We start from the raw sequence: 13,394 nt of genomic DNA, 5'->3' as shown, positions 1-13,394 counted from the left end.
CCAGACAGTAATGAGTGAATTCTGCTAACCTTACTGAAGCATGCCTCCCACTAAAGTCAATGGGCCACCTTAATCCTTTGTGAGTTTTATTATCTATGCTCAAATAGAAGCAAAAGGAAAGGAGAGTTAATGTGTCAGGGACATGCTCTTTTCCCACCAAATGGTCCTGTGTGTATGGACTAAGTGGAAACTCGGGCCAGAATTGCATCAAGTCACTCTGGTCAGGAATTAGTACTATCTACTAGTGCAACATAGTAGCAGACACTAGGGACATGGAACAGAGGCAGGGATTCCATAAACAGTTTATTGGACAAAAGAATACTGAAGAAGAGTGTAAGAAAGAAAAATGCATTGGATTTCTTGATCGTTCATCAATTTGCTATAGCTACTAGGACTAATCTCAAAATATTTACACATCCAGACATGTGACAGTATTACTGAAAGCCACACACTAGGCTTCACTAGGTATAAAGAGAGTTTCAGAATTGCAGATTTGCATTAGTGGGGAAAGAGTTTTGTCCGAGGCTGACTGCATTTGTGCTGAGTAAGGATTTTGCTTACTGGTGAGTAAACCTGCACTGCACTAGACCATTTTTAAAAGGGTATGAAAAACTAGTAGCTATCAATTGTAAGAAAAGAAAAAGACTTTATCCCTAAAATATATTGCAACCAGTAAGTCAAATGGCTGTTGTCATCTCTCCAAAATAGTAAGCCCCTAGCTAAGGGTATGTCTATCTTTCCATTAGGGTTGTGACTAAAGCACATGTAGACATACCAAAGGCTAGCTTTGATCTAGCTAGCTTGAACACCAGCTGTGAAGCCACAACCGCATGGACTGTACAAGCCTGGGTGTGTACTTCAGTCACTAGCCCATGCTATCATGGCTTCACTGCTATTGTTATTTAAGCTAGATAGATGAAAGCTAGTTCAGGTATGTCTGTGTGTTGCAGTCATATCTCTTATAGCTGGTAGACACATCCAAAGTGCTGGTTTGGTAGTCCATTTTCCATCCGTATTTACTGTGGGTTCAGCCCGATAGCTCTGCAACACACATTCTAGAGTAGAATTACAGTTGGCTACAAGTGCTTCTGGGTAGAACACTGCTTGTCAACGACGGAGGTGGAATGGTAATGATTTAACAAGATAAACACTTCTTCCCATCTGTCCTCTTGTACCTAATACATTTTTATTTTTAACAAGAGGAATCTTTTCCTCCTCTCCCCCCAGTTAAAGCGATAATCACTGAGTTTTGCAATTTATTTTACCTGGCTCTTGGGGTATGCTAGGTTTTGACTTGAAAAGTCAACTGTCATGTTTCAGAGAAGCAGCTCCCTGGAAACTGGAATTGCCCATGAATTTATTCAACTTGAGGATATTTTGGGTAGTTTGCAGGTGGTTTCTATTCCTCCTCCTCCTCCCATTTCTTCACTACAGGGAGATTGATGTTGTTGCAATCAATGCAGCATGGATTGATTTAGCAGGTCTAGTGATCACCAGCTAAATTGACAGCGGGGTGCTCTCTGGTCGACCCTGGCACTCCAACTCTCCGAGAAGAGTAAGCGAAGTCGACCGGAGAACATCTCCCATTGACGCAGCGCAGTGAAGACACTGGGTTAAGTCAACCTCAGCTACGTGGACTCCAGCTACATTATTCACATAGATGGAGTAGTGTAATTTAGGCCGATTTACCCCTGTAGTGAGGACAAGCCCAGTGTTTCACTAGAGTATTATTTCCATATAAGCAGAAATTAGTGTCTCATATTTTGATTTGCATTAGATAATTTAGTAGGGCATGTATTTACTATCATGCCCCGAGCTAAGCTTTGCATTTCCTATCAGATTATACAAATAATTTACAGATATGCTGATTTGTTGCTTCTTAATGAACTGGATGTTTTGTAAACTGAATTTCTAGATTTCTATTAAAATACAGCTTGGGATCCCTCTTTATGCAACGTTATATATTTTGATCTTTCTTTCTGTACTGAGAGGACAGTATTAAGTTGACTTGTATCACAAGTAGTAAGGTATCACAAACAGTAAGGGATTTTCTGATCAATCGTTTGGCTTTCTATTAACCTAATCTCATTCATACTCTCTCTAGGATGGACAGACAGACACACGTTTCTTTTCCTGAAATTCAAACAGATTATATAAGTCAGTTTTCTTCTAAATGCTCTTTACAAAATGAATTTAATACTGATGAAAAGTAGACTATTATAAGCAGTTCCAAGTTCACACCCGGCTCTGAACAGAATCTTCATTATGTGGGCCAGATCCTCAGCTGCTGCAAATCAGCTGAACTCCATTGATTTACATTTTCTGTTCTGAATATTTGATTTACCAATAAATACCAAAACCACAGGAAGGTGGTAAGTTTGGACTCTCTACAGTGGGATAGGTATTCAGCTGGAGCAAATCAGTGTAGCTTGAGTAACTTCAGTATGTCCCAATTGCCACAAAACAGCAACAGTTAAGCAGGGTTCTAACAGGGAGGGTCAACAAAAAAAAACCCACGTCTGCACCTATTACACATATTGGTAGAACTGAACTAGTTATACACATAGAAGGGTCAGCACAGAAAAAACAAGAAGAAATGAGTGTTTCCCCATACTACCCCACTAAGTAACATAGCCCTGTCTTGGAGGTAAAATCTCTAGGAACATAAAGGTCATTCATGCTCCATCCCCATTGAACTCTTAGCCTAATAATTCTGATGTTTTCCCTGATGGTCATGTATTTCCAGAAAGAAAAGAAGAGACACAAAAATAACTCTGCCTTTATTTTGCATAAGTTATTCTGAATATTCTTGCCAAAAAATATCATAAGTTCTTCGTCTTACATTTAGCTTTTATGGTGTCTTCAGCTGCAATATGTCCTTCAAGTCTAACTTTAGCATTCTGAAAGAAACACTTATTTTAATCCCCTCCGAATAGGGTTTATAACTGTGCAACTAAGGCGATGTTGTCTGATGTCTCTGATGCATACAAATTACTATGATTTTTCTAAATTGTTATATCATCTCCTGTGCATTATTGTTTCACATTTTATCACTGTTTCTCTAATTCATTTGCTGTGTGTGCACATGGGGGAGGGGAAGGTCAGGTGGAGAAGGCAGGCAAGAAATCATATAAATTATTCTCAAATTAAATATTTATAATGGCTCCCAGTGGCTTGCAGTAGCACATTGACTACTGGGAGAATGGCAAACACTCCTGATTGGCTTGATTTGGCTCCCATTCAACTCCCATTAATGTTAATGGTGTAGGATCAAGCCCCTTATAAGTCAGGTTGCAACAGAAGTCTAAGACTTGTGATTCCTCTATTTCATTTTAAATTTAAGCTAAAAAGCTTCCTGCTGAGGAATAGCCCTTGGGCTAGAGTAGAAGGATGAAAGAAAAAAAAGCAAAGAAAGAAGATTGACAAGGAAGACAGATTGACAAGGAAGAGGGAAAGGAAGGAAGTGGGAAAAGTCAGCAGAAGGGGAAAGAACGTAATAAACAAGGAGGAAGCAATGTTGCTGTCTTTCATAGGCAACATTTAGGCTTTCTTATAATATGTCTCTTGTTAAACATAAGGTCCCAGTCTTGTATCAAGATCCTTGTGTGTGGACTGTTGAGCTCCTGCAGAGCCCTGGTGAAGTCAAAGTGTGTCCCTGTGTGCAGACTGTAGATCACAATGAAGGATCAGGGTCCAAGTTATTAAAACATTGAAAACTAAGCAGACGCAAGAAAACAGGAGACTTGACTTAAGAGAAAGGGACAGTCAATTATTTTGTTAACTAGCTTTTACAATTAAAATTCCAATTCACATAATCAAAATGAAAAATTATATTAGAAAATCCTTCAGCTTTTCACTTTAATCACTAATCACTTTATTTGGAAATGCACTGAAATTATTTGTGATTCAGTTAATTAAAATAGTACTTTTGACCACTGACCTCATAGATTCAAGGATAGAACGGACCATAACGATCATCTAACCTTACCTAACAAAATTTCTACCTGTTGCTAATAGTGTGCCAACTTATTGCAAAAGCTATTGACCAGCAAGAAGAATGAATAACTATTATGATTGGGTGAACTTTTTGCAGTGAATAGTTGACAAATGTAATCAGCTCAAACTGTGATTACAGATTGATTTATTATTTGGTCAAAAACTAATAATGTTAACGTATTTTGGTGTTTCGTATGGGTTGTTTGTGAACTATTGGCTTCAACTGGATCCTGGACTTTATGCTCTTCACATGGGATTGGACAGGTCATTGGTTCTACTCCCTATTTGTAGGACAAGCTTCAAAAAACAGAAGAAGGGAGGTCAATTAGACTGCAATATAGCCAACAGGATACTTTCACTGCAAACATGTTTGTGTGAACTTCACTTTCTGGAAGCAGTCCCGAAGACACAATCAAATCATGTATATGAAAAGAGTCACATGTACCAAAGCAAGTTATAAAAGTTTTCATTTGAAGAAAAAAAAAAAGGGGGGGGGGGGGAGAGCGTGGGGGGGAAGTAGGTACTTTTTTTTTTTTTTTAAAGTATTTAGCCAGCAGTATTTAGTACATAACAATTTGAGTAGCACGGATGACAGTAGCTTTCAAAAGCATTTTGCATTTTTAAAGACAATTGTACATATAAGATTTAAAGTAAATACTAAATCTATGGAGTTACTCTGGGTTCACACATGTAGTTAGAATTCAGTTATAAGTATCTCTCAAAAATCTAATTCATTTTAAAAGGTTAAAATCTATGGAACTAAATTGTATCTTTATTCTATTCAGGGATAGATAATAAGACAGAAAATATCATATTGCCTCTATATAAAGGTATGCCCACATCTTGAATGTGCATGCAGATGTGGTCACCCCATTTCCAAAAATATATTGGAATTGGAAAAGGTTCAGAAAAGGGCAACAAAAATGATTAGGGAATATGGAACGGCTTCCATATGAGGAGAGATAAATAAGACTGGGACTTTTCAGCTTGGAAAAGAGATGACTAAGGGGGGATATGAAGGAGGTCTATAGGAGGTGTGGAGAAATTAAATAAGGAAGAGTTATTTACTCCTTCTCATAAACACAAGAACTAGGGGTCACCTAATGAAATTAATAGGCAGCAGGTTTAAAACCAATAAAAGGAAGTATTTTTTCCACACAATGCACAGTCAACCTATGGAACTCTTTGCCAGAGAATGTTGTGAAGGCCAAGTCTATAACAGGGTTCAACGAAGAACTAGATAAGTTCATGGAGGATAGGTCCATCAATGGCTATTAACCAGGATGGGAAGGGATGGTGTCCCTAGCCTCTGTTTGCCAGAAGATGGGAATGGGCAACGGGATGGATTACCTGTTCTGTTCATTCCTTCTGGGGCACCTGGCATTGGCCACTGTCAGAAGACAGGATAATGGGCTAGATGGAACCAGTATGACCGTTCTTATATCAGTGATAGAATTTGATGCTGTCTTAGGAATTTTTGTGGAGTTCTCTCTTTTCCTTTTTAAAAGCTGTCAAACTCTGTCAGAAGGGGAAAAGTTAACTCATATTTGAATCTCCTGAAAATTATTTTTGCCTAAATTGCAATATCCTGGAAAAACTTTCTTGAATTATGGTTCAGTATTATTGGACTCCTTTATATTAAATGCAAAAGTTTATTATTGTGGGCCTGGATGATCAAAGGACTACATTGAACAATATGGCAGATAAGAATATTCTTTGGAACAGTGTGTGTGTGAAATTGATTTCCTGGGAAATATCTAGGAGAAGAGGACTGAAAATTCCTCCCCTCCCACTAGCAAAAACACAGCCTTTTGAAGCTATGCCCTGAAGAAGGGACCATTGCCTGCTGATTGATCTTCAAATTCTGGGAATATGTAGTCCCAACATGTGTAATGGAAAGTCTAACGTGTGTATGAAGGTGCTTGCTCTGAACTAAAACCATCAGGAACTTGTAAGCACAGCAAAACCCCTGTGTGGGGTTTCAGGTACTGAATCCTACCAGAGCCCTTACAGGAGTGTGGGGAGGGGAAGAGAAGGGTGATCTCCGGTTAGCTTATTAGCAAGTGTGAGTTTTTATTAAGAATAAATGTGCTTGCTCAGAAAAAGCTGTGTGGTAGCTTATAACTGTGAGCAATTACACTGTTTATAGCGTCTGAAGAGAGAAAGCAAAGAGCAGAGAATAGCCTGTTTAGGAAGTCTGGCTCACGGAGCGTATCACAGAGTAGGCAGGGAACTGTGCAGCCTGGAAAAACTCCTGATTAGGAGGGAGAGAGACATGGGTCTCTGCCCAAGAGAGGAGATGGGTCAGGAGCTGGGAGGTCTACAGTGGGTACCCTTGGTGGATCATGAGGGGGGAATCAAGTGCAGTTGCCTGAACAGGACATGATTAAAAGATATCAGAAGTCAATGAGAGTCTTTCCATTAACTTCAGTGAGCTTTGGATGAGGCCCTTAGTACATTTAAATAAATTATGAGACGCAGTATGGCTTAGAGCTCTGCACACAGAATATTTCCCTGATATAAAACATGCACAGCTATATTTAAATGAGTTGCATTACTTTTTTTGTGAATTTAGAAAACATTTTTAGTTTAGTTTTAAAATACTGTGGCTATTAATCCTTATTGTAAGTGTGCACATTGTACCATATGCCTAAAGAGCATTTTATATATAATTAAAATAAAAATTTTAGTAAAGAACTTTACTAAAATTTTACTAACCTTGCTATATCTTACTGACCTCATTTGTCTTCTACGATGGTCTTTCAACTATTTCTATTCTTACTGTTGTCTACCTACATCTCTTATTCCTCTTAAATTTTAATTCTCCCAAGACCTCCCCCAAAATTCCTTTCATTTTGCTCTCAAAATGGTCCCTTAATGGCTTTGTACACTTGCTTCTGAAATGGACATTCACAATGGATGTCTGAAGAAAGCATGTGCCTTTTGGGACAAAATAAATGAAACAGCTTTCAGAACTAAAACATTGAATTCAGAGGAAAATGCCTCACAAGTCTGACTGAAACTCTTTACCCATGTTTGAGTGCAGACTTATTTTCACAGTGCATGTCATCACAAAGACTTGTACTCCCAAGCAAAACTGTTCTGATTTATATTTAGCTATTGGTTATACATTTGATCCCTCCTTCTGTTGTTACTATGTTAATAAGGACAGCAGGGGGGATTTAATTACTATTCTAATCAAATTAACTTGTTAGGAAATATTACTGTACCAAATTCTTCTAAATTATGTGACTGCATCTGTATGCATCACGAGATGACACGGTTTACTATGCACAAGAGACTACTTGCTTCATTTTTCCAAGAGACATAGGTACCAACCCTACATTGTCAAATATATTAATCTTGTCCATATTTTATGCCACTACCTAATAAAAATGAGCAGAGATGGATAGGATCTTCACAAGGATCATGGTAAGCTATCAGAGTGACAGTTTTAAACTAAGATTTATTGGGATAGATACAAACAATGAAAATGGTGCTATACATTATGCAGTGGTAAATCAGTATATGTGGGTTTCTGCATGAGTTGAATCCCTATCCATGTTCAATGGATAGCATAACCCTATGTAGAAGTTATCCCCTCCTCAGGGGGATTCTACATTGAGGAAAAGAGTCAGTTTTCCATTGGTGCAGCTCCAGTGAAAAGCTGTAGTATAGACAGGGCTTAGGCTATCAATTGACCACCTTGTTCATACATCTTCCACCTTTCTTACCACTAAAGGAGCTGCACCAATGGAGAATTAATTATGTGGTTGATTTCTAGATAACCTTGAAAGGTACTAAAGAATTGCAGGATTTGGCAGCAAGCCAAATAACGGTTATGGGAAGGTAGCTCCAAGGTGGCAGAAAACCAGATGGTAACCAAAAGGCATCTAAGATGGCAGAGAAATGCATGAACTTTTACTTCCATTTCTGATTCCTCCTTTCTTGGACTTTCTTACAGAAGTTCCTAGTAATGTTACTTACAATAAACATTTATATTGGGAAGTAGAAAGAGTTCTACTTGAGGAAAACCACTTTTTTCATGCTAGTAAATTTCAGTGAAAAAATTATTTCCCCATTCATGTTATAAGTACCTACATGGGGAACAAATATTTAATAATGGGCTCTTCAATCTGTCAGAGAAATGTATAACATGACCAAATGGCTTGGAAGTTAAAGCTAGACAAATTCTGACTGAAAATAAAGAGTATTTTTAAACAGAGAGATTAATTTATGAATCCCTCAAAACCTCTGAAACAACGAGTTCCCAGAGAAAAGTTTAAAAGCAAGGTACACCATGAAGCAAACTAAGATCACCATATGAGCGGATGGTTTTGTTATAATTTGGCACTTGTATATTGCCGATATCTCCATCCTACTCTAACAAAAGGCTACATACATTCTAGATAAGGTCAAAAAGTCACTCCTTTGCTTGGATTTGGTTTTATTACTAGTCTGGGCTTTCTTGCTATGTGACTTCTTTAGGATCAGTCTGCCACCAAAACCTAGATTCTCTCTAGAGAGCTACCACCGCTACCTTCATATTCAGAATGGTGTTTAACAACCACCACATGCCTCAGTGAACCAGTATGAGTTATCTTGCAGATCCCAGAAGGGTTTCAACACCTCACAGGATGGGACAACCAGAGAATACTGCCACCATTAGGGCCCTGTTCCTGCAAACACTTAAGCATATGCCTAATTTTACTACCACAAATAAACGCATAGATTTGAATGAAAGTACTCTCATAAGTAATGGTAAGCATACGCGCAATTGTTTGAGAACAGGGCTTGAGAGTCCTTTTAATTTAGTAAGAATTCTAGTGGCAGTTTTCAATCCCTTTCAGCCTGATTCCTTCAGGCTGATTCCTGATTCCTATATTATTCTACAGTGGTTCTCAAACTTTTGTATTGGTGACCCCTTTCACACAGCAAGCCTGTGAGTGTGAGCCTCCCTTTTAAATTAAAAAAATCTTTTTTATATTTAATACTATTACAAATGCTGGAGGCAAAAGAGGGCTTGCAGATGGAGGCTGACAGCTCGTGACCCCCCACATAATAACCTCGTAGCCTCCTGAGGGGCCACAACCCCCAGTTTGAGAAAGCCTCTTCTATGAAAGCGGCGAAGAGTCCTGTGGCACCTTATAGACTAACAGACGTATTGGAGCATAAGATTTCGTGGGTGAATACCCACTTCGTCGGATGCATGTAGTGGAAGTTTCCAGAGGCAGGTATAAATATGCAAGCATATTTCTATAACTTAATCCTATAGTACAATTACTGTTCTTTTGTTGTTGAACATTGTTGTTAGAGCCATGCCACTATGTTTGTAAGTCCTGCTTCTTTTCACGGTCTGTAACAGTGAGGACTATAACTGAAGGATATTTACACAACGAAAAAGTAGATCAAATTGCCACCAATAGAGATTTTTGTACATTTTAAATTTTTCCTTGAGCAAACTCCAAAATTACTTCATAGTTGGCCTAATTTCTAATGAAGCAGACTCTCTGACATGAGAAACTGCTTAGAAAGCCAGTCATGTGTAGAGTAACCAATTTGCTAAATCAAAGAGCAGATATGCAATAACTTTGTCAGAGAAACTTGACAAATCACTAGCATGAGTTCATCTCGCAAAATAGCGAGACCTCAGAGAACAAACTGATTGTCTAATAAAGGATTCAACTGCTGTCATTATAAACAGACACAAAATCAGAGCTTGTTAGTCAGATTAGTTCTTCCAGATCAGAATACCAACGTAAAAGATGAACATGAAAAGTTTTCCTGTATTTTGAAACTAATATTTACATACTGTATTTTAAGAGGAAATAAGAAGAGTTTAGATTGTAAGATTTCCAGGACAGAGATTTTCTCTTCTTCTGATTTTGCACAGTGCAATCACAGTAGGGTCCCAGTCTCAACACTGTGATATAAATTATGAATACACAATTGAGTATTAATATACACATGCTATTGAGAGGTTAGTGCCTTCTTCTCCTGTTCAAATAATCCCAGCCTTCATCACTACTTGTTACATTTTCAAACAAGCTGCCGTTGCTGCTCCTCAAAGCATAGGCAGTGCTCTCTAAACATCTGCAAAGCCACCTCATTCTCCTCCTTCAAATTCTCCTCTGCTGTGACACCTGACAAGAGTCAGGCAGCTGCTGTGCTGAGATCACTGCCTAGCACACTGACCAGCAGTGTGTCATTGTTTCATCATGCTCCCCCATCTGTCTGTCTGCGTTCCCCTATTGTCTCTCTGGTACGTTATTTCGAATGTAAACTCTTTAGTGCAGGGACCATCTTTTGTTTCTACAATGGGGTCCTGACCCAGGATTGGGATTAGTAGGGGCTACTATAAAACAGTATTATATAATTCACAATGTAAACAATATTTAAAAAATTACCATATCCCTAACAGATTTGACCTTATATGAGAAAATTATATACAATTTTTAAAAGTGACAAGGGAAAATGAAAGGGATTTAAAATCCAGTAATTTGACATATCGGGATATTTCTGATAAGTTTGTTAGTTTCAGAGTAACAGCCGTGTTAGTCTGTATTCGTAAAAAGAAAAAAGAAAAAAGAAAAGGAGTACTTGTGGCACCTTAGAGACTAACCAGTTTATTTGAGCATGAGCTTTCGTGAGCTACAGCTCACTTCATCGGATGCATAGTTTGTTAGTTATTTTTCCATGGTTTCCCTCTCTCTCCTTTTTTCATATTTTTTTCTTTTTGAGGGGAAAATACTAAATTATTTGGGTAGATTGGTGGGCTCGGGGGAGGGTTGGATCCCTGACTAGCTTCACCTCAGGATTCCTGCTGAGCAGAAGGGGATCCCTGATAAGGGGACACGGACTTTGTGCATCCATGCAAGGGAAATAAAGCAGCCCCTAATTCGAGATGAGGCCCTGTCCCACTTTTTCCCCTACCAACCTCTTGATCCCCTCTCCCCCAGCCTGTAGTCTCCTGAATCCCTCTCCCCCTGCTGTTACCCCAGCCTGTTTCCCCTTGCGCCTCTGTTTCCTCCTGGAGTCACTGTTTCTTCTGGGTGAAGAAGCAAAATTTGCAGGTCACTCTCCACTTTCACTTTTGGTCAATCTCTCAACAGCTAGATAAGATATACATACAAAAACAATCTCATCTCTCTCACTGAAACACATGAAGGTAAAGTCTAAATTATATTCTATAGTATTCGAGTATTTAATTATAGGCAGTGCAGGTAGCGATTCCTATTTATCCATATCCAACACTCCCCATTCAATGACCCTGTATTCAGTGGATTATAAACTTTGCCAGATTAACCATTCGCGCTGAAATCTTCCATGCTAGGTCTCTGTCTGAGTGAGGTTGTTTTTTATTTTGCTATGCTTTTGTTTTTTGAAAATATCCTCTTTCAGCCAGACAAGCTATAAACCACTAAGATGCTTTGAAAATCCCTACCCTTTGGCAGTGTAACAAAAGTGTAAAAGGATATAATGCTGCACATTGCAGAGTTTTTGTCTAGAGGAAAAAAATATATATGCAGCAATAAAAGAAAACAATATAAAATGTTCATTTAAACCATGCAGAATAATTTTCTATAATACTAAATTATTACTTTATACTTTTAGATTAAAACAATTTGGAGCTCAGTTAGTCAAAATTCCCATTAACTTAACTAGAAACAGAATCTGGCCCTCAAGTGTATTTTTTAAAATGAATGTGTGGCAGAAGTATGTGTGTAAATCCTGAAGTATTAATATGTGAATAAATCCCTTAAAATAAGCATATATAAAACCATGCACATTAGGAGGCAGAATTACAGTCACCTTGTATTCTGCTACCACATGTGATTTCCAGTTAATCATTTTAAGTAACATATGTGCTAGTCACAACAGAGAGTCATGCTTAATTGTGAAACACATTGCTTATGATGAATCATGTTAGACTAATTAATCTTCAGCCAAAAACTTTACTAGAACTTTTAGATTAAAATGTCTCTCTCTCTCCACTCCCCCCCGCCAATAACCAGGACAACTGGTTATATTTGTGCTTCTTAACTGCTACTTTCAAGGGCTTTCTGTGGAATATATATATTTTTCAAAACTATCTTTTTTTACCCTTTAAACTTCTTTTGGTTCAAATACATTCATGCATGTATTATTCATATATATTTTTTCTAATGCATCATTTAGGCAGCTATCAAGAACTATATGAACAATCTGGTATCTTTAAAAAAAACAAGCAACTAATAGATTTAGGCTGTTCTGTATTATAATTTTGGAATGGTTCCCATTTGAAGGCAGATCTGGCATTCTGCCCAGGTTGAGGTAGAACTGGCTTGTACTTAAAGACTGCTCAAAACAGAACATTTATTTAAACTTTATGTATGAATTTACTAATTTCATTTTCTGCATAGTCTCACACACTTTTTGACTTTCAGAGACAGAGGATTTGTGCTCATTTGAAAATTCATGGATAAATGGTAAATGAGACTTTAAATGTTACATTATAATTGGGGGTCCATGTACTCTACAACACAATGAGCCCAAATTTTGTGTCAAAGACCCTTACATTCTATGGCAAGAACCCCTAAATCCCATAGCAATATGTATTCTCTCTCTGTGAACAAACCTTCATTCCCATTCTCCCACCCAAATGCATAATCATCTATAATTATTTACAACCGTGATTATTTTCAGTGATTGGCCTTCTTTATTTATTATGCTCTCCCAGTGGCCCTTCTCTCTTGGCCTCTGCTAACATGGCATTGTCCTGGAATCCCAGCTCACAACCTCCATCCCTTTACCCCAGTCATGTGTGCCAAGTAAATGGGAGCTTGTGTGCCAGTTTTATGACTTATTTCCTTTGCCTGTTATGCTGTTCTCCCTAGAACTGAGTAACAGCCCATGCTTCTACTTCTCCTTGTTCTCTGGCTGCAGGCTAGACTCCAGCTCTAGCTCCCTACACCCCTGCTGATTTGGCTTCATGAAAAGATGTGAAAGAGTGGTGCAGGAAACTGAATTCCCATCCCATGGGAAATTTTGCATTTCTGACTCTTCATTCCCATTCAGAATGAAAAATCTTGTTGGCTGAGTACTGGGTAGCCAGAGAGGCAGGCAGCCTGGGGAGCTGGGCATCGCACCAACCAGTGGGCTGGCAGGAAACCAGACAGGCAGACTGTCTAGATGGTTTCCAATGAAAATTTCTGTGTGCTCCCATGGAACATTTCAGTCCCATCAAATCCGAATTTTCAAATGGAAAACTGCTCCATTGGAAAGTTTTCTATCAGCACTAGAGAAGCTGACACTGTAACCAGGGGCGGCTCTACCAATTTTGCCGCCTCAAGCAGTCGCCGCTGAATTGCCACCGCGGGACACAGACTGCCGCCCCATTCTAAATGCTGCCCCAAACA

The sequence above is a fragment of the Natator depressus genome, chromosome 4 (genome assembly GCF_965152275.1).
Source record: "Natator depressus isolate rNatDep1 chromosome 4, rNatDep2.hap1, whole genome shotgun sequence".
Taxonomy (NCBI): domain Eukaryota; kingdom Metazoa; phylum Chordata; order Testudines; family Cheloniidae; genus Natator; species Natator depressus.
Note: the sequence above shows the minus strand (reverse complement) of the source record.